The sequence below is a fragment of the Bos indicus genome, chromosome 12 (assembly GCF_029378745.1).
Source record: "Bos indicus isolate NIAB-ARS_2022 breed Sahiwal x Tharparkar chromosome 12, NIAB-ARS_B.indTharparkar_mat_pri_1.0, whole genome shotgun sequence".
Taxonomy (NCBI): Eukaryota; Metazoa; Chordata; class Mammalia; order Artiodactyla; family Bovidae; genus Bos; species Bos indicus.
In genome coordinates, this window is record NC_091771.1 from 5,818,422 (window position 1) to 5,842,189 (window position 23,768).

The following is a 23,768-nucleotide window of genomic DNA, read 5'->3' on the forward strand; positions in this document are numbered from 1 at the left end:
TGAGTTTGAGTAAACTCTGAGAGTTGGCAATAGACAGGGAGGCCTGGTGTGCGGCAGTCCATGGGGTCTCAGAGTCGGATACAACTGAGCAAATGAACTGAACTGAACTGAACTGATGTTTATGGTGAAAAATAATTACTACTGAATCCTTATTTCATTTGGATTAAAATTCTGGTTTTCAAAGTGCTTTTTTTTAAATGTTATCTAATGTATTTCCATAAACAAATTATTATCCTATTGTGTTTAATAAACTGTTAGATCCTCATCAATATTAAATGTTTTGCCCCAAACAGAAAGACAATAATTTGCTGTTCATCAGATTATTTTTACATTATGTTTAAATTAAATTCAAATTTTGCAACTGCTGTTCTCTCGGAAAAGCATACACTGTTTTGAGGATAAAGAAAATATCAGACACAACTGTAATAAGTTAATGATTGTTTTAAGATCACAAAGTTGGTAGTACTTCCTTCACTAATAATGCATTGTAGAAATATTAAATTAGCAGGACAATATCCTTGATGCAAATATTCTCAGCAAAACATTAGCAAATCAAATATTACTCCTCCATGGACAGAGGAGCCTGGTAGGCTAAAGTCCATGAGATCACAAAGAGCTGGACATGACGAAACCATTGAACACAGCACACACATGACAAATTCACAGTCAGCATAATACTCAACAGTGACAAATTTAAAACCTTCCTGCCAAATTCAAGAATAAGTCAAGGGTGCCCACTCCCACTGCTTCTATTTAACATCATTTTGAAAGTCCTGGCTCATCAATCAAAGAAAGAAAATAAAAAGTTATCCAATTTGGAAGGGAAGAGGTAAAACTGTCACTCTTTGCAGGTAACATAAAATTCTATGCAGATAACATAAAACCCTAAAGTCTTCACTCAGAAACTCTAAGAACTAATAAATGAATTTAGCAAAGTAGAAGGATACAAGATCAATATACAAAAATCTGTTGTGTTTCTATATACTTGTAAGGAGATAAGGAACGTTAAAAGAAAATCCCCTTTAAAATCACATAAAAAAATAAATAAACAAACTAGAAATATGTTTAACCAAGGAGATGAAATACCTATGCACTGAAAATTGTAAAGCATTCATGAAGGAAACTGAAGATGAGTCAATGAAATGGAAAGCTATCCTTTGGTCTTAGATTGGAAGAATTAATATTGCTAAAATAGTCATAATATCCAATATAATCTGAGATTAAATATAATCTCTACCAAAATATTCATAACATTTTTTATAGAACTAGAACAAATAGTCTTAAAGTTATGAGGAATCACAAAAATGACTCCAAATTGCTAAAGAAATCTTGAGAAAAAAAATAACAAAGCTGGAGGAATAACTATCCCAGACTTCCAGACTATAATACAAAGCCACAATAATCAAAGAGGATGATACTGTCACAAAACCCGATACTTCAGTCAGTGGAGCAGAACAGAGAAAAAAGAAATAAACCCATGAAAGTATGGTCAATAAATCTATGACAAAGAGGTAAGAATATACAATGGAGAAAAGGCAGCCTCTTCAACAAGTGGTGCTGGGCAGTCACATATAAAACAACTAATTAGACTAGAATATTCCTTCATATCATATAAAAAATAAACTCAAAACAGTTTTAAGATGTATCACTTCACTTTTATCAGAATGACTATCATCAAAAAGTCTACAAATAACAGATATTGAAGAGAAGGTAGAGAAAAGGGGGAATCCTCATAAACTATGGGAAAGTAGACTGGTACAACCCCTATGGAAAACAGTATGGGAATTACTTTAAAAAATAAAAAGATAACTGCCATATAATCCGGTAATCTCACCTCTGAGTTTATATCTGGAAAAAAATGGAAACAGTAATTCAAAAAAGACACATGCACCCCCATGGGGATAGCAGTGCTATTTACAGTAGCCAATACAGGGAAGCAGCCCAAGTGCCCGTCAACAAACTATTGAGTTAAAGAAGATGTGGTATATTTACACATATAAAATGGAATGTTATGCAGCATAAAAAAATGAAATACTGACATTTGCAACAATATAGATGGAACTAGAGAAGTTATGCTTACAGTGAAACAAGTCAGATAAAGACAAATACTCTATAATATTGTTTATATGTGGAATATAAAAAAATATTATAAATGAATGTATATGCAAAACAGAAATAGGTATAGAAAAGTTGTGGTTACCAAAGTGGAGGGAGAAGTAGAGACAGGAAAATTAAGGATATGGGCTTAACAAGCTACTATGTATAAGACAGATGAGAAACAAGGACATGTATAACACAGGGGATTATAGCCACTATCTTTAATAATTTATAATGAAGTATAAGCTGCAAAAGTACCACATCACCATTCTCTATACCTGAAATTAACACAATGTTGTCAATTTTTGTGTGTGTATAATAAAATGATTGCATGTAATTAGGCAAGTTCCATTTTAGTTTGCATGATGCTATATATTTAGAATAGAAAACTATAATAAGCTACTTCATTTTCCTGACTTACAACTAGTTCAGTAACATTCAAAAGCAATGTATTTGATAATCATATAAAATGGTTACAAAACAAAAATATGCCATTAAAACTATTATTTTTATAAAAATTAATTTTGCAAGAGGCAAAAATTATTTTGCCATCAGGATATAAAACCCAATCTATTCTGTCCATGGGCTGATCCTTAAGCTGATCCTTCTCTCTTCTTCCCAAGTTAGATACAAAAGGCATCTATACTAGAAAGGTTCAGGGGCTTTTTTTGCTTGGATGAAGCACAGTTATATGTTGTACATGAGATTTTTATATTTCTTGGAATCTTAGACTTAGTGGGTTAAAAAAAATCATATTCCTTAACTCTCAACTTTATACTTTAGATACCAACTGCCTCATGTTTGCTTTAGTAAGAGTTACAAGCATATCATAACATTCCTTCCAAGAGTCCATAAAAAACAGCATCATCATTTAAGAATTTTATCTTTTATTTTTTTTTTAAAGTAGGCTCTTAGACTCTGAAACCTCTCTTTTCACAGCATGCAGAACACAAAAATAAATTTGACTTTAAAACTCCTAAGCCTTATATTTGCCCAAAGCAATGCACAATGTAGTAATTTATTTTATGACATTTGTAAGTGAATATTATATGATGTTATCTCCAAATTTTCAAAGCTGATGAAAGACTACAATGCAGACAATTGGTAAACTGCCAATTAACAGAACCAAACTATAGAAAATGTAATACTCTAAGAAAGAATGATGACATTGATAAAAATAATTTATATGTTATATGATGTATGAGACATATTATTTTAAATGAATGGAGACTCTCCTCTCATTCTGTATAATATTATATTGTGAATGGGGTTCATTATTTTAAAAGAAAGCTTTAAAAATATCAACTATGTTAGCATTCTATTATTCAAAGTTTTAGAAACAAAGTAAAATGAGCAAAAAAATTAAGGATTGTTATATTGCTTATGATGGTGGCTCTTAGCATATATGGTGGTTAGTTTGAAAAATTTTATAGAATATTTTTATTTCTTGAAGTAATTATTGTAAGTCTTATTATTTGCTAGTATGAAATTCTTCTTGTTCACATTTTAAACACATCTTTAGTCTTTATAACTATTTTTTTCTTATGGTCTCAAAATGTAGATGATAAATTATAAAAGTTTAGCTCATTAATATTAGATGACTATTCATAAAAGAAAGGATCTATTCTTTGGTCATGTTTCTGGTATGTCCTGACATAAAAGTAGCATCATACTCACATGTGATGTTTAACTCTGAACAAGTTCTGCAGGTGATTTAGCATTTCTTGTCATCTGTCAATACTCCTTTTCTCCAAAATAAATTACATTTCTCCAATTATCAAAACCTTCTGTTCATTAAGTTGCATACTTGCCTACTGCTCCTTGATTTGACTTTTAAAAACCTTGATCCCCTTGTTTCTAAGTTTAATGCTTCCTTATTTTATTTATTACTTTCATACACTAACTTTGTCTCCACCAAAGTGTCATTTGAAAATTTCCCTGTCTTCTTAATAAGTTCCTTTGGCAACTCAAATTTCCCTATCCATCTCCTTCTCACTTATACCAACTAAATGTCAGCATACTTCAGACGATACCATATGCAAACCCCCTTATTCCAACCTGAATAATCTTACTCTTTTTCAGGGTGACTCACATGAAAGTGGTAAAATATATTTCAATACTTTTGGTCTCTTGTTTAAAAAAGGTCAGTGTTACCATATATTCACTGTTCAACTAAATGAGAACTCATAGCACATCTCTGCTCTAAATCAGTCCTGAATTCACTGCCATGTTTGGAACATATTGTTTTCTCCTTTCCTGTTAGTTACTAACCCTGGGTAAAACCATAACAAAATATATTTATAAAGCAATTTATGTAACATGTGATTGGATTGATAAAATCCTGAAACTTTTAAATTCAAAATAATAAAAACAAGAATTTTCAAGAAAAGAAATCATAAATTGCCTGAATTTTATTAGTCTGGCCTCAAGTTGAAAACTAATCTTACTAATAAATAGAAAATGATAAATAAGTAGGAAGGTAGATAGATAAATAAATAAGTAGACTAAGTCAGATAAAATAGCTGTCAATAACAGAGGCACTTGAGATTCCAATTCTCAATTTAAATTAAGCCACTAGTTAATTCTAAGAGAGCAGAAGTCATCAATTAATATAGATAGATAGATAGATAGACTTAGATGATAGATTAGGTATGGGAAAACATCCTTGGTGACTGTAAGTGATAGTATCTATATTTTTAATAATATCTTAATTGACATTGTTTTTAGAGTGAAAGTGAAGTCGCTCAGTCATGTCCGACTCTTTGCAACACGATAGACTGTAGCCTACAAGGCTCCTCTGTCCATGGGATTTTCCAGGCAAGAGTACTGGAGTGGGGTGCCATTTCCTCTTTCAGGGGATCTTCCCAACCCAGGGATCCAACCCAGGTCTCCCGCATTGCAGGCAGATGCTTTACCACCTGAGCCATCAGGAAAGCCAAAACTGTTACTTATTAATTTGATAACAAAATAGAACTCACCTCACATCCTTTTAATGCAATTTTTTTTTCTTATACATATTTTCAAATTTTTCCTTCAAAAGATCTAAAGATGGAGCTCTTTTCTAGATCAAGTGTATTTCTGGAAATATCTGAGGACATCCATGTCCTTCACAATAATGCAAGTCAAATTAGGGCAACAGTCTCCAAGCTTTCTGGCACCAGGGACAGGTTTCATAGGAGACAGTTTTTCCACAGACCTGGGGAGGGGGGAATGGTTTCAGGATGATTCAAGAGCATTATATTTATAGTGCACTTCATTTCTATTATTATTACATCAGGTCCACTTTAGTTTATCAGGCATTAGTTCCCAGAGGTTGGGGACCCCTGAATTAAGGGAAACAATAATACTTGTACTGTTATATTTTTCAATATTACAGTCATCTTGTTATTGTTGTTCAGTTGCTAAGTCACGTTTGACTCTGTGACCTTATGAACTGCCACACACCAGGTTTCCCTGGACTTCACTAAGGAATTTTACTTTTCTGGCTCGTAATTCTCTCATTATCTTTGAAATAATCTGATTATAAAGCTGTAATACTCAGAAAAGTATCACAGTTGGTTAATAACATTATTCCATTTGTAAATTTGAAAAACTACTTTTCAGTTATGTAATTTGACATAAATCGAGGGAGATTAAAAGTGAGTGGCATAACATGAGAATAATTAAAGTCTTACTTGTGTATTGGTTTTACTTTTTATTTTGATGTGCTTAATTCTTGTGAGTAGACAGAGACATGTGATGTAAAAAAAAACTGTATATCAGCATGACAACTCTATATGTTGAGTCAGAAGAAAGTATTTTGCAGGTGCTGATAATGTAGGTATTTGCATTTCTAATTGAATTACACTTGTATTTGATTAAGACACTGACTACCAATGTGTCTACTGCAACTTAGGCTCTATTCTTACATTTAGTCCTGAAGACTATAGGAAGGTAATCTTGGAATTTCTGGACCCCTCATAAACTATTCTGAGACAGTTGGCTGCTATTTGTTTAATTGTGTTGTCTCCTTAAATTTAGGCAATCAAATGAGTCCTCACTCATATTTCCCTCACATGACTAAATTCATAAAGATTATTCAAAATTCAAACCAGTTGTCATCTTGACTACACATAGTCAACTGACAGAAGGATCTCATTTTTTGTTTTCCAAATATCAGTGGGTTTCAATTAAATTATGTAATTATATAAAGTAAACGAATTTTAAAAATCCCCACAGCTCTCTCTCAAAATATGGCTCTTGGCCTCCAATGAAGGATTGAGTGAGAAATGTGGCAGTAAGCCAAATCTGTCTTTCTTCCAAAATCAGCCACAATAGAATCTGCTGAGTTGAAACAGACAATAGGAGTTTAGTTTGGCACTCAGTACTTTTGACCAGTACTCTATTCGCAACATGATTTACTGGGCCAACTGCCCAGGGAAGCTCTGTGTCTAGTTGCCCAGTTTTGAAATAATGGAGAAGAGTTCATGACCACCATGCTTTGTAAACCTACATTTCTGAAAATTATATTTCTCCATTTAAAAAGACTGTGAGATAGCCAGATGTGTGTATTGGGAAAAATCACCACTGTGAAAAGCCTTTTGTGTACAATTTCTAAAAACCGTTGGTATCACTTGAATTGGTTACACATTGCTTTCTGGCCGGGCAATTTCACATTTCTATAATTGGCTAAAAATGATCAGTATTGAAATTCCATTCAAAGGTTCTACAAATATATCATCAGTGATATTGTGTTTTATTAAATATGCTGTTTGGAAAACCATGTGGCCCAGTGGAAAGAACATGAACTTTGTGTCAGAGAAATCTGGGTAAGCATCCAAATTTGTTCACATACTTGCTGTGAAAGCATGGACAAGTTTATTAACTACATTTCCCAACATTTTCTTTTCTAACCATCTGTAAAATTGCCTCATTGAGTGGTTACATGTGATAACCTATGTAAACCCTGACAGCAACTTTCTATGAGACAATGATTGTGATTTTCCTCATTTTGTAAAAAGGTAATTAATGCTCAAGTAATTTCTTCATGGTCAGAAAGGAGAAAGACAGACTAAGACCATGGTCAGAAAGACAGACCAAGCTCATGTTTAAATGCAGACAAAGTAACCTCCAAAATATATCTAAACAAGTACTGTCCCTTCTAATATCACCATACTCATTTGTTTATCAATATACACCTAATCAAACATCATTTTGATTTCATTGACATCATTGTCTCAGAGTTGTTGCATTCATTAATTTATAGTAGCATTACCATTATAAATGTCATTATTAAACACAAGTTCTCAAATGTGGAACATCATTCATATCATTCTACAACCTCCTAGTCATGCGAATTTGGTAAATCAGGACTCATCTAAATCTGTTATCTCATTTTCAAAGAGACTTTTTTTCTTTACCTTCATCATTGAGTCAATGTCAAGTTTAAGTGAAAAATATTTGAATAAAATATTTAGAAGAATGGATACATAGGGTGAACATAAAACATGAATGACAGTAACAATTTGAATGATTATTGATAAGAGGCACAGATATTGAATATTTTGCCTTAATGGGTGTTCAATAATAACATTTTTTCCTAAGTTCTTTTAGATTTCAGTTGATTCTCAAGCCAAAATATATCAAGCTATTTCCAGTATACTGTAGTTTAAAAGGCAGTAGAGTTAAAATACTCTGAGTTGAACTCAGGTCTTAGCATTGTCATTATCAAATTATGTGATCATTTGCTACATCTCTATCCAGCCCGATCTTCATCTTATCCATGAAAATCATCAAAAATGGTGAGTAAAAACTTCCCTACATACCTCCAAAAGTGGTGGGAAGAATTGAATTTCATTAAAATAATATGAACTGAAAGTCTGTATCAAATTAACATTATCAGCTATATTAATTATTTTTAACATTACTGTCCTAACTAAATTAATTTTTTGGCTGGGAGGGCAGAAGATGACTAGACATGTCTCTGGATAATATCATGTGAATGACAAGTATGATTTGTTAGGTATGAATGTCATTAATTTTGGATTTTTAATGCAAATAGAAAAAAAGACCATTAATATCAATACTCTTACAAATGAGTGTCACAAATCAAGTAGTAATCTAAAAAAGAGCAGTACTTATCTTTGCATGTGAATAAGCAAGGTATTAATAATTTTAATAATTAGAATTTACAATACAAAATAGGCTAATATGTGCTATAATAAACTTTTTTTATTAGTCTAAAAAATATTTAGTTTTCATTTATGTAAATAGTCCTAATGAGAACAGCACTGATTGAGTATTTTGACCCTTTGTAAATCACTTCTTTCCAAGGAAAATTTTACTACCTCTCTTTCTCATTAAGCTTCTGTTTGAAATTGATTCATACTCAAAACTGAAGATGAAGAAACCTGGGCATTCATTTAGATGATTAATTAGGAAGAAAAAATTATTCAGCCTTAAAAATGATGCACAACCCTATCAGCCACTCATACTGACTGAAAATGAGATGTGATTCCCAGAAGTATGATTAACTTTCCTGGGGATGATGGAATTACTATCAAGACTAGACTTCTACTGACTAAGTTGACTTTACAGCACTGGCAAGACATTCCAAATGTGGTCATGGCATCAGCTTAAAATTATCCCTATTTATTTAAGCATACATTTTGAACTACTGGTGATTTACTCATATCCTTCATATTTAATAAATAGAATAACATTTTTTTTCTGAAAAAGAATACCTATATAAAACTGATTATTGTTTAAGGCTGAATACTTTTTATTCTTTAAAGGTTGATGGGCTAGATTTTAGAAATGTATATTTCATAGATAATCTTCATATTTTCCATCTGCAGGTTTGCCAGGTAATATACTTTAATCACGGTGATAGTCATAGGTAATTAAGATGGTTGCCTTCTATCTCTTTCAGTGAACTTAATGGTGAATAATATAGCCATACTTTGTGCTACATAGGTCTCTCAGGCATTGATATTTTGCAAATAAGAAACATAAAACTATTTGATGGATAATACATATAGAGATCTAATTGCCAACATCCAGGATCATAGAAAAAGCAAGATAATTCCAGAAAAAATATCTACTTCTGCTTTATTGACTGTGCTAAATCCTTTGACTGTGTGGATGACAGCAAACTGTGGAAAATTCTCCAATAGAATGGAATACCAGCCCACCCTTACCTGACTCCTGAGAAACCTGTATGCAGTTCAGGAAGCAACAGTTAGGACTGGGCATGGAACAACAGACTGGTTCCAAATTGGGAAAGGAGCATGTCAAGGGTGTATACTATAGCTCTGGTTATTTAAGTTAAATGCAGAGCACATCATGCAAAATGCCAGGTTGGATGAAGCACAAGCTGGAATCAAGATTGCCAGGAGAAATATCAATAACCTCAGATACACAGATGACACCACCCTTATAACAGAAAGTGAAAAAATAAAGAGCCTCTTGATGAAAGTGAAAGAGGAGAGTGAAAAAGCTGTCTTAAAACTCAACATTCAGACAACAAACATCATGGAATCCAGACCTGTCACTTCATGGAAAATAAATGGGGAGGCAATGGAAATTGACAGAATTTATTCCCTTGGAATCCAAAATCACAGCAGAAAGTGACTGCAGAAATAAAGTTAAAAGACGCTTTCTTCTTGGAAGAAAAGCTATGACCAACTGAGACAGCATATTAAAAAGTAGAGACATTACTTTGCCAACAAATTCCCATATAGTCCAAGCTATGGTTTTTCCAGTAGTCATGTATGGGTGTGAGAGTTGGACTACAAAAAATGCTGAGCTTCGAAGAATTGATGCTTTTGAACTGTGGTGTTGGAGAATACTCTCTAACTGAACTGAAAGGAGATCCAACCAGTCAATTCTAAAGGAAATCAATTCTGAACAGTCATTGGAAGGACTGATGCTGAAGCTGAAGCTCCAATACTTTGGCCACTAGATGTGAAGAACTGACTCATTGGAAAAGACCCTGATGCTGGAAAAGATTGAAGGGAGGAAGAGAAGAGGACGACAGAGGATGGCATCACTAAATCAATGGACATGACTTGGAGCAAGCTCTGAGAGTTGGTCATAGACAAGGAAGCTTGGCATGCTGCAGTCCATGGGGTTGCAGAGTCAGACACAACTGAGCAACTGAACTGAACTGAACTGAGGTTGTGTATTAAAACTAATTTGTTTTGTTTTTGTTTTTCAGTTGCTAAGTCATGTCCAATTATTTGAGGCCCCATGGACTGCAGCATGCCAGGCTTCTCTGTCCTTCACTATCTCCCAGATTAATATTCTGGACTATCAATACTAATAGTTTAATATTTAATATTAGTAATTAATATCAGCCAATATTCAGGACGGATTTCCTTTAGGATTGATTGGTTTGATCTCCCTGTAGTCCAAGGGACTCTCAAGAGTCTCCCAGCACCACAACTTAAAGGCATAAATTCTTTGGTGCTCAGCCTTCTTTATGGCCCAGTTCTTACATTCATACACAACTACTGGAAAAACCATAGCTTTGACTATATGGACTTTGTTGGCAAAGTGATGTCTTGGCTTTTTTTACACTGTCTATGTTTGTCATAGCTTTTCTTCCAGGGAACAAGTGTCTTTTAATTTTGTGGCTGCAGTTACCATCTGCAGTGATATTGGAGCCCAGGAAAATAAAATGAAATCTGTCACTGCTTCCACTTCAGGCTGAGCTATTAGCCATGAAGTGATGGGACTGGATGCCATGATCTTAGTTTTTTTTTTTTTTTTTTCTGATTCAATTTTTTTTAATTTTATTTTTAAACTTTACATAATTGTATTAGTTTTGCCAAATATCAAAATGAATCCGCCACAGGTATACATGTGTTCCCCATCCCGAACCCTCCTCCCTCCTCCCTCCCCATACCATCCCTCTGGGCCGTCCTAGTGCACCAGCCCCAAGCATCCAGCATCATGATCTTAGTTTTTGAGTGTTGAGCTTTAAGCCAGCTATTTCACTCTCTTCTTTAATCCTCATCAAGAAATCCTTTAGTTCCTCTTCACTTTCTACCATTAGAGTGGTATCATCTGCATATCTGAGGTCACTGATATTTATCCTGGAAATTCTGATTCCTGCTTGTGCTTCATTCACCCCAGCATTTCACTCCACATAGAAGCTGAATAAACAGGGTGACAATAGACAGTCTTGTCTTTCTCCTTTCCCAGTAGTGAACGAGTAAAGTTCTAACTGTTGCTTCTTGTTCTGCATACAGGTTTCTTAGGAGACAGTTGAGTCTGGTCGGTTCATATTCCTATTTCTTCAAGAATTTTCCACAGTTTTTTTGAGATCCACACAGTTAAAGGATTTAGCATAGTCAAGAAGAAGTAGATGATTTTCTGGAATTTTCTTGCTTCCTCTATGTTCCAATGAATATTGACATTTTGATCTATGGTTTCTCTACCTTTTCTACAGCCAGCTTGTACATATGGAAGTTCTCTGTTCATGTACTACTGAAGCCCAGCCTGAAGGATTTTGAGCATAATCTTGCTAGCATGTGAAATGAGCACAGCTGTATGGTAGTTTATATATTCTTCAGCACTGGCATTCCTTGGGAATGAAATGAAAACTGACCTTTTCCAGCCTGGTGGCCTCTGCTGTGTCTTCCGCATTTGTTGGCATATTGAATGTGGCACTTTTATTTACATTTATGTATTAATATAACTACAATTAATGCTAATATTTCAAAAAGAAAACATTAACAGTATAATTATCAAGCCATACATAATTCAGTATGGTTCTTGAGAAAAGCATTTCCTTATATAGTGAAGATTATATTATCAGAACTTTGTGATAATTTGATAATAATTTATTAAATATTCCAACTTAATAGTTTTCTCCCAATATTATCTTTATCACACACTTCCCATATTAAGATCTAAATTAGAAGCAATTGCATTAGATTGTCATGTGTCTCTAGACTTCTTCAATGCTTAACAATTCTTTTTGTAAATAATACACTTATTCGTTAAAAGGATAGGATGTACCTGACTCACCTCTAGGTGAAGCTTAAATTATTCCAATTCTCTGTAGTTCTTGTAAATTTGGAAGTAAAACAAAAGACTCATCAATCTTTCTATGTCTTAAAGTTGATTATACATGATATTCTAGTCTTAATTTTGTCTTTGCAATATGAGTGATGATGAGATTGGCCAACTGATTAAAATGGTGAAAGTTTGATTTCTTCTTCTTGCACATTTTCCTTTCATTATCAAAATATATCTTAGCATCATATGAATATCCAGAATCCCTTCTCCCCACAGACAACTGCCTATACCAGTTGATGAGTCTTGCCTAAGCTAATGGTTATATTAGGAGTCAAAATGTTCTGATTTTAAAAAAAAATGTATAATATCATCTGTAGTGATTAGTTTTTATCCCTAAAATAGAACTTTCCTTGTTTGCTTGTAGGACTACTCATCTACTTGAGGATGCATTTTATAATGGAAAGAAGTGATAATGTTCAGTTCTTACTTAGATATCCTCCAAAATTGTTACCTATTCATAATTTTCTCATTATCTTTCTCCTTGTTTCCACCTTGTAATAGAGCACTTAGATTGCTTTAAAATCATTATTTTATTAATATCAATCACCAAATTAATATATACAATATATTAATATATTATAATATATATTACAAATTAATATATTACAATAGCTATCTAGGAATTAAAATACAAACTGTTGTTTCTTATATATGTTTCATGAAATCATTTAAATTTTTTGATATCTAAAAATATCCTAGTCACAGGCCTTACAAAATCTTATGTATCATACAAATTGACAGCACCCAATTCATCCAAATCCACCATTCTTGCTTGTATATTTCCATAATATTTAACAATTTATTTTTTCCATTTTTGATTGAATAAATTTGTTGTGTATATATTTATGATACTCTGATCCTGATATTCTCTTGTCTTTCGCCCTGCTGTATCAAGGCAATTTCTCTCCATCTACCATTATCATGGTCTTCTCTCTTGAGTAAATTCAGGAATATATAAAAAATAGCTATCATTCCTGGCAAGCATCCATTCTCTGAAAACTTTAGGTATGCTATAAGGTTGTTATAAATATAAAGTCATTTGGTGTTATCATAATGTGTCTATTAGTTTTTTTGAGGGGTTATACTAAGAAATTATTCATCTCAATGAAGTCAACACTGATCTACAAATTCAGTTCTTTTAGTAACTAATTCAGATTTTTTTCCCCAAATTTACCATAATGGAAATGTTAGCTTTTTCTGCCATAAGGGTTGTGTCATCTGCATATCTGAGGTTGTTATTTCTCTGAGCAATCTTGATTCCAGTTTGTGATTCATCCAGCCCAACAGTTTACATGATGTACTCTGCATAGAAGTTAAATAAGCAGGGTGACAATATACAGCCTTTTCCAATTTTGAAACAGTCAGTTTTCCATGTCCAGTTCTAATTGTTGCTTCTTGACCAGCATCCAGATTTCTCAGGAGACAGATTCTGTATCTCTTTAAGAATTTTCCAGTTTGTTGTGATCCGCACGGTCAAAAGAGTTAGCATAGTCAATGAAGCAGAAGTAGATATTTTGTTTTTTTTTCTCCTGGAATTCTCTTGCCTTTTCTATGGTACGACTGATGTTGACAATTTGATTTTTGGTTCCTGTGCGTTTTCCAAATCCAACTTAAACATCTGAATTCTATGTTAATATATACTTCAATGTGTATGACAAGCTCTAAGCTCATCTGTATCACTGCAAATGACTCACACTCATTCCTTTTTATGGCTGAGTAGTATTCCACTGAATACCTATACCATAAATTATTTATTTACTTATCTACTGATGGACATGTAGGTTGCCTCCATTACATGCCTATTGTATGCAGAAAACCATAAGACACTAAAGAAAAAGTCAATGATGATACAAACACATAGAGAAATATACCAAATTCTTGGGTTGGAAGAATCAATATTGTGAAAATGTTACACTATCCAAAATTATCTACAGATTAAAAGCAACCCCTATCAAATTATCAATAGCATTTTTCACAGAACTAGAAGAAAAAAAAATCTTACAATTTGTATGGAAACATAGAAGGTCCCAAATAGCCAAAGAAACCTTGAGAAAGAAAAACAGAGGTGGAGGAAATAGGCGCTCTGTTTTCAGACTATACTGCAAAGTTACAGTTAACAAAACAGTATGGTATTGGCACAACAGCAGAAATACAGATCAACAGAACAGGAGAGAAAACCCAGAGATAAACCCCTGCACCTATGGTCACCTAATCTGTGACAAAGGAAGTATGAATATAAAATGGAGCAAAAGACAGTCTCTTCAATAAGTGGTGCTCAGAAAACTAGACAGCTACATATAAAAGAATGAAATTAGAAAACTTCCAATTTTCCCTAACACCATACACGGAAGTAAATTAAAATTGGATTAAGGACCTAAATATAAGATCAGGAACTATAAAGTTCTTAGAGGGAAATATAGGCACAATATGCTTTGACATAAATTGCAGCTGGATCTTTTTTGACCCATCTCTTAGCGTGATAAAAATAAAAACAAAAATTAACAAGTGAGACCTAATTAAAAATAAAACCTGTTGCATGTCAAAGTAAATAATAAATAGGACAAAAACACAACCCTCGGGAGGGGAGAAAATATTTGCACACTGAAGCAACTGACAAGCGATTAATCTCGAAAATATGCAAGCAGCTCAGTATTAAAAAACAAACCGCCCAATCAAAAAATGGATGGAAGACCTAAACAGCCTTTTCTACAAAGAAGACATATAGATGGCCAACAAACACATGAAAAGATATTCAACATCACTAATTATTACAGAAATGCAAATCAAAATTATTGAGATATCATGTCATACCAGTCAGAATAACCATCATCAAAATATCTACAAACAATAGATGCTGAAGGAAGTGTAGGGAAGAGGGAACCCTCTTACACTGTTGGTGAGGTTGTAAATTGGTCCAGCCACTATGGAGAACAATATGGAGGTTCCTTAAAATAACTTAACATAGAACTACTATATGACCCATTAATCCCAGTACTGGGCATATACTCAGAGAATAGAATAATTCAAAAATACACTTGCCAATCAGTGTTCACAGCAGCACTATTTACAATAGCCAGGACATGGAAACAACTAAATGTTCATCAACAGAGGAATAGATAAGGAAGATGTGGTGTGTATACACCATGGAATATTATCCAGCCATAAAAAGGAATGAAATTGTGTCATTTGCAGAGTTGTGGGTGAACCTAGAGACTGTCATACAGAGTAAGGGAAGGCAGAAAATCAAATATTATTGCATATCTGTGGAATCTAGACAAATGGTATAGATGTTCTTATTTGCATGGCAGAAATAGAGACACAGATTTTGAGAACAAATATATGGGTACCAAGAGTGAGGGTGGGTGTGTGGGATGAATTGGGAGACTGGAGTTGACATACAATATGCATTACTGTGTATAAAATACAGAACTAATGAGAACCTAGTGTATAGCAGAGGGAATTTTACTCAGTGCTGTGTGGTGACCTAAGTGGGAAGGAGATCTGAAAAAGAGGGGATATATGTATATGTATGATTGATTCACTTTGCTGTACAGCAGAAGTTGACACAGCAGTGTGAAGCTACTATAATACAACTTAAAAAAAAAAAAAAAATGATGTTATATATCACAGACTCCTTTGCACTCACTAATACAACTTGCGGGATGTACTGGACCTGCACAACCACTGTCCAGGTGCAGTTGTTCGCACCTTCACCTGCTGTGCTTTCTAGTAAGTACTTCTTGTCTGCTTTAGATATACTCTGGTTCAAGGGTCATCAGAAGTCCAGTGTCTTTCTGTCTTCTACAGTTATCAATGGTGTAGCTATTTGCCTCCTTCCATTCATATTTGGCAGTTGATGGAAACAATGTATCCCTTACTTCAGAGGATTTTTTTGTAATATAACTGTTTTGCCCATTTAAAAAAATAATAAAAAAAAAACTTTTTAAGGAGATATTAAAGCAGAGTTCCAAATTATGCTACTACTAGTATTTTCCTAGAATTATCCAGTCAATTTATATTTAAATGTGGAGTCCCTATTTAATGTCATTTGGGCTCTAAGTGTGACCTATAGGAGTATTCACCTGAAATACTCGGAAAAATCTCCAGTCAAGAGTAAGTTTGTGTGATAGCTGATGAATTATGTAACTCATTTGTTAGGTAAATTCTTTCCTATGTGAATGCAAAAAAAATTCTATATGTCCTCTCAATATTTAATAGTTAAACTAATAAATAAATGTAATTTATGCTGTGCTTAGTCACTCAATCATGTGTGACTCTTTGTGACCCCATGGGCCATAGCCTGCCAGATTCACCTGTCCACAGGGATTCTCCAGACAAGAATAGTACAGTGAGTTGCTGTGCCCTCCTCCAGGGGGATCTTCCCAACTTAGGGATTGAACCCAGGTCTACTGCATTGCAGGTGGATTCTTTACCATCTGAGCTTAAAGGGAAGTACAAATGTAATCTAATGAGGCCTTTTCCTATAGGTTATATATAAAGAACGAGAAAGCATTATGTGTAACAGTGATGGCTTGATACCTATGTTTCCTCCTAATCATGGCTTGACAAGATTTTTGTTCTGCAAATTTGGGAAGCTGACTGATGATATCCACATGAGGTACTCTACCAAACAGTTGATATAACTATTTATAAAGTGTCTACCTTAGAATTTGATAAATCTAGCTACAAAGTTTTGGAAACCTCATGCTAGAAGATATGTACACACTGAACCTTTCTCACCCTTTGGTGTGTGTCACAGGTCCAGAATCCTGATCAGATTCACATTCTACCATGAACAATGGGTTCTATCACATGGCCTCACAAGAAGATGACCTGAAATCTAAAATATAGTGCTGTCACATCTGCCTAGAGTAAACTCTAAAAATACTTGTTAGAGTTAAGTTTTGGTCACTCAGTCATCTCCAACTCTTTACGACCCCATGGACATTAGCCCACCAGGCCCTTCTATCCACAGAATTCTCCAGGCAAAAATACTAGAGTGGGTTGCTGTTTCCTTCTCCAGGGGATCTTCCCGACCCAGGGATCAAACACAGGTCTCCTGCATTGCAGGCAGATTCTTTACCATCTGCACTACCAGGGAAGCTGCTACCTTGTTAAAGTTGGTATCTATATTTTTATCAATCCTATAGCATAAGTTATATGATCTTGTATAATACTGTCAGTATCCATTTTTGTGCTAGAATTTGATATCAGATATTCTTTTATTGTAATATACAGCTGATATCTCTGGAGTGAAAATAGGGAGGCATGTTTTCACCTATTATGTGAAGCTGTTAATTTATTGATAAAAACAGAAAGAACTCAATATTAATGAATAACCAAACTGAATCTGATAAATCAGTGACAGAGAGCACCAGAATATTAGTAATGTAGACATAAAGCTAAATAGTATGGAAAGGCTTCAATTTTTTTAATTTTTATTTTTAATTGGAGGATAATTGCTTTCACATGCTGTGTTGGTTTCTAATATATAACAATGTGAATCAGCTACAAATATACATATATCCCTTCCCTCTTGAGCCTCCTCCCCACTCACCCCCCATCTCACCCTCTAGATTGTAACAGAGAACCAGGCTGAGCTCCCTGTGTTATATAGCAATTTCCCACCAGCTATCTATTTTGCACAAGAATTTCACACATGGAGCATAATCAACTCTTAAATGTAAAAGTCTGTATTGAATTTTAAAAGAATCATATAATATCCGAACTTAATAGACTATGGAGTGCTTAAAAAATATCTACAGCCTTCTCATCTGACAAACAACGTATCATATCAGAGCTAATGAGATAATTTTGAGGAAAGCTTCAGGCATTCTCCGTCATCAGTTATTTGAAGCAATAATGAGAATTTCAAAGAGACTATATCTTTTTATTCAGTACATCAGTTTAAGTGCAAATCCAGAAATTACATCACTAATATTTCCAGAAGATCTTTGATTCTGGATCCTGAGATGACACTCTTTGCCTGATAAAAATGTAATGTAATGTAAGTGATTTCACTTAAGCAAGCCTTATTAAACAAATCAAGGTCTTTATTTATTATTAGAAAGAAAGCATTAAAGAATCACATTGTGTAACCATAAAATTTTTATTATCAGAATTGAGGATGTCAATATAGCATAATAAAATTATTTTTAAATGGTGAAAAATTAAAACATTTCAATAATAACCTTTGAGCATAGTAAAGAAACATGTGAAGCAAATAATGTATATAATAATTTAGTAAATGTTATATTTAATGCTATTAGTAGTAGGGTTGGAGAAGGAAAATGGAGAAGGAGAAGGAAGAAGGCAACCCACTCCAGTGTTCTTGCCTGGAGAATGCCAGGGACGGGGGAGCCTGGTGGGGTCTCACAGAGTCGGACACGACTGAAGCGACTTAGCAGTAGCAAGACACATTAACGGACTTCCCTGGTGGCTCAGATGGTAAAGCGTCTGTCTACAATACGGGAGACCCGGGTTCAATCCCTGGGTGGGGAAGATACCCTGGAGAAGGAAATGGCAATCCACTCCAGTACTATTGCCTGAAAAATCCCATGGACGGAGGAGCCTTGTAGGCTACAGTCCATGGGGTCACAAAGAGTCAGACACGACTGAGCAACTTCACTTTCACTTTCACTTTCAAGACATATTAACAGGAGTAATGAAATTTAATACATAGGTATGAGGAATTCACATAAGCATGAGGGATTCTAAAGACAGTAAAGCAAGATAGGAGATATATATGTATATAAATATATATATAATTCTAGATTAAGAAGAAGAGGTCAGGGGCTTTAAAGGGAAATAAGAGTTAATATTTGGCAAACAAATTTTGCTGAGCTGTAGACAATGGGAGGCAGAGAGGACTTTGATCATAGGGTCTTTGCTAGGTTTCTACATCTACCACACTGAGTTCATATTTTCTATAAGTATCTATGGTGATAACCCCTTCCTGGAACAAGTCTTCTATCTTCAATTCTTTTAAATTGTTAGGGGAAAATTCAAAGTTTCTTTCTGAGTCTTTTTGGCCTTTCTTGCTTTCAGCTGAAAATAATCTGCATGCCAGAGTAGCACTTCTTGGGGAGGACTTCCTTGAACCTCATCAATATATATTCCTCCTATTGGAAGAGGTCATGAAAAAGCCATGAAAACCAGTTGATATCAACCTGGACTCAGGTAATTGGAAGTTCCCACTCCTTCTCCTGTCCTTGAAAGGTGCATTCAGCTTGCCTTCCCTCCTCCAAAAAGCTGCCCCAAGAATATAGCCTTGAAATAGAAATGCGGGGTTGAGATTGTCTGTACTGAAAGCATGACTGAACCCAGTTAAGTCCTCTCTGTATAAATTTATAAGGTTCTGGAGGACAGGTGAAGAAATTTGCTCATTTGGTGGCCACCGAAGTCTAGTCTCATAAGTAAATTCTCCTACTTATTAACTTACCACTTGATGAATCTAGAGTGGTCTCTTTCTTAAATCTCTCCCTGATCTCTATAGGGGAGACTGACTTCAGACTACACCTGGAAAGATCCCAAGAAGTTGCAAAACAAAATCTCCCCTAAATCTATTGCTATTTTCTGGAACAAGTTTACAATACTGTTGATTATCTGCGAGTTTTATACTCAATGGGGAAACTGAAGGCACATGGACTTCATTTTTCTCCAATAGGGATATGAAATGGACAACTGTGAGTGAATGCTCAATCTTTTCAGTTGTGTCTGACTCTTTGAAACCCTATGGGTTATAGTCTGCCAGGCTCCTCTATCATAGGATTCTCCAGGCAAGAATACTGGAGTGGGTCGTCATACCCTCCTCCAAGGGATCTTCCCAAACTGGGTGGAACCTGTGTCTCTTATGTCTCCTTTGGTGGGTTCTTTACCAGTATTGTTAGCTTGCATCCCTGATGGCAGAGTTGGGAAAGCATCTACCCGCAATGTGGGAGATCTGGGTTCAGTGCCTAGTTTGGGAAGATCCCCTGAAGAAGGAAATGGCAGCCCTCTCCAATACTCTTGCCTGGAAAATCCCATGGATGTTGGAGCCTAGTAGGCTACAGTCTATTGCGTCACAAAGAATTGGACACAATTGGGCAACTTCACTTTTTTTCTTTCACTTTACCATTTTGATTTTATTAATTCTAAGACACAGTTCAATACTTTTATTCATAAAATGCACCATTCTATAAATTTACTACTATGTAAGAGAAACCACCCTTATGGCAGAAAGTGAAAAGGAACTAAAAAGCCTCTTGATGAAAGTGAAAGAGTGAAAAATGAAAAGGTTGGCTTAAAGCTCAACATTCAGAAAACAAAGATGATGGCATCTGGTCCCATCACTTCATGGGAAATAGATGGGCAAACAGTGGAAACAGTGTCAGACTTTATTTTTCTGGGCTCCAAAATCACTGCAGATGGTGACTGCAGCCATGAAATTAAAAGATACTCCTTTGAAGGAAGGTTATGACCAACCTAGATAGCATATAGAAAAGCAGAGACATTACTTTGCCAACAAAGGTCCATCTAGTCAAGGCTATGGTTTTTCCAGTGGTCATGTATGGATGTGAGAGTTGGACTGTGAAGAAAGCTGATCACTGAAGAATTGATGCTTTTGAACTGTGGTGTTGGAGAAGACTCTTGAGAGTCCCTTGGACTGCAAGGAGATCCAACCAGTCCATGCTAAAGGAGATCAGCCCTGGGTTTTCTTTGGAAGGAATGATGCTAAAGCTGAAACTCCAGTACTCTGGCCACCTCATGCGAAGAGTTGACTCATTGGAAAAGACTCTGATGCTGGGAGAGATTTTGGGGCAGGAGGAAAAGGGGATGAAAGAGAATGAGATGGCTGGATGGCATCACCAACTTGATGGACTCACTGAATTTGAGTGAACTCCGGGAGATGGTGATGGACAGGGAGGCCTGGCATGCTGCGATTCATGGGGTCGCAAAGAATCTGACATGACTGAGCAACTGAACTGCACTGAATTGAAGAGAAGAGTAACTCACATTATGCTATAACCCAATATTTTTTCTTTTCCCTTATAAATGCTGATGACTTCCCTCATGAAAGCTCATCATGTATTTTCTGCTACAATCCCAAGATATAAATGTCAGGCTGATATTCCTCAAAACATGCTACTAAAATTTCAGTTTAGAATTAGACCCATGATTCCACCATATCATATTCTAATGAATCCCATAGGCCACTTCTTACTGAAGAGGGTGTAAGCTTCCTAAATTATGCAGCTAAAAACTTGCAATGTCTGTCTCTTTCTAAGAATGATATCTTGCTTGGCTAAATCACTGTTCTACCCCAAATTGTATTGGGTCAAAGCATCCATCTTCCTTCTATTGCTTCTGTTTATGCAAATTGACATGAATAAAAGCACTCTAGCCTGTGTTTGCTAAACTTTTTCCTTTGCTTTTGGTATAAATATCACCATTATTAAATGAACTGTTAAAAAAAAAATCTTCTATTGTTTTCATATTCCAGCTTTGAGCACAAATAAATAGAAAATGCATTTATGACAAATGACTTGAAAATATCTAAAATTCCCTCACATTCATAGCCCAAATTTTCTATATTAATTTGTTTTATATAAAGCTCATATTTTCACATAATACAATACTCTAGAAACACAAGCTGGAATCAAGATTGCCAGGAGAAATATCAATAACCTCAGATATGCAGATGACACCACCCTTATGGCAGAAAGTGAAGAAGAACTCATAAGCCTCTTGATGAAAGTGAAAGTGGAGAGTGAAAAAGTTGGCTTAAAGCTCAACATTCAGAAAACGAAGATCATGGCATCTGGTCCCACCACTTCATGGGAAATAGATAGGGAAACAGTGGAAACAGTGTCAGACTTTATTTTTCTGGACTCCAAAATCACTACAGATAGTGATTGCAGCCATGAAATAAAAAGACGCTTGCTTGTTGGAAGGAAAGTTATAACCAACCTAGATAGCATATTCAAAAGCAGAGACATTACTTTGCCAACAAAGGTCCGTCTAGTCAAGGCTATGGTTTTTCCTGTGGTCATGTATGGATGTGAGAGTTGGACTGTGAAGAAAGCTGAGCACTGAAGAATTGATACTTTTGAACTGTGGGGTTGGAGAAGACTCTTGAGAGTCCCTTGGACTGCAAGGAGATCCAACCAGTCCATTCTGAAGGAGATCAGCACTGGGATTTCTTTGGAAGGAGAGATGCTAAAGCTGAAACTCCAGTACTTTGGCCACCTCATGTGAAGAGTTGACTCATTGGAAAAGACTCTAATGCTGGGAGGGATTTGGGGCAGGAGGAGAAGGGGATGACAGAGGATGAGATGGTTGGATGGCATCACTGACTCGATGGACGTGAGTCTGAGTGAACTCCAGGAGTTGGTGATGGACAAGGAGGCCTGGCATGCTGCGATTCATGGGGCAGCAAAGAGTCGGACACGACTGAGCAACTGATCTGATCTGATTCAGCATTTTTATACAAATACTTAATTAAAATCTCCTGAATTTTATTCTAAGATATTGAAATATATTTTTCAAATTTTGATGTTTGTATTATATATTTTACTTGACTATATTCACAGTTTTTTTTTTTTTTTAATCAAGGTAATTACTTGTTCTTAATCACTATAGTAGAGAAGGCAATGGCACCCCACTCCAGTACTCTTGCCTGGTAAATCCCATGGACTGAGGAGCCTGGAAGGCTGCAGTCCATGGGGTCGCTGAGGTTCGGACATGACTGAGTGACTTCACTTTCACTTTTCACTTTTATGCATTGGAAAAGGAAATGGCAACCCACTCCACTGTTCTTGCCTGGAGAATCCCAGGGCCAGGGAGCCTGGTGGGCTGCCGTCTATGGGGTTGCACAGAGTTGGACACAACTGAAGTGACTTAGCAATCACTGCAAAGTTGGAAAGTTCTTATAAGATAATAATCTAAACAATATATAAATTGTTTACAGTAGTCTCTATTTCTTTTTCAAATATTACTAGGAATTTGACAATTCCCTGTTTCATTTTTTCCCATTGTCAGTGTGTTTCAGAGAAATAAAATAAGATATCTTGCCTATTTGGGAGTGTCTTCTTCTCTCAAGTCCCATGAAAGTATTTGCTTGTTGCTTTCAAGAAAACGTGAAATTACAACGATTCATTCAATGATGAGTATTTTCTCCCTGATGTCTTATTTATGCCCTGCGGTTCTGCTTCTCTGCCTCTGCATACACAATTACATTTTGCGTTTCAATGCTGAGACACATTTGAACATTTTGAAAGACATTTTCAATGGTAATCAAACTTGACATGTGTAGTTCCAATAATGCACATGATTCAATTGAAGTAATTACAATATGAATAACTGAGATGAAGGTCATACATGGCAGTAATGACAACTCTGTCATAACAGCTAACAGTCTTACAGTAATTGCAAGATTGTTACAGTTGTGACAGTTGTGAGATGTATCCCACTATTAGAAATATTAAATGTGCAGAATATGTTTCTAAGTGTCAATGAAATATTTGCTTCCAATCAACAAAATCATTTTTATGTACTTCAGGTAAAAGTTTTTTTTTTAACTTTTATTTATTGTTTTTATTAATTTCTTTATTTTACTTTACTATATT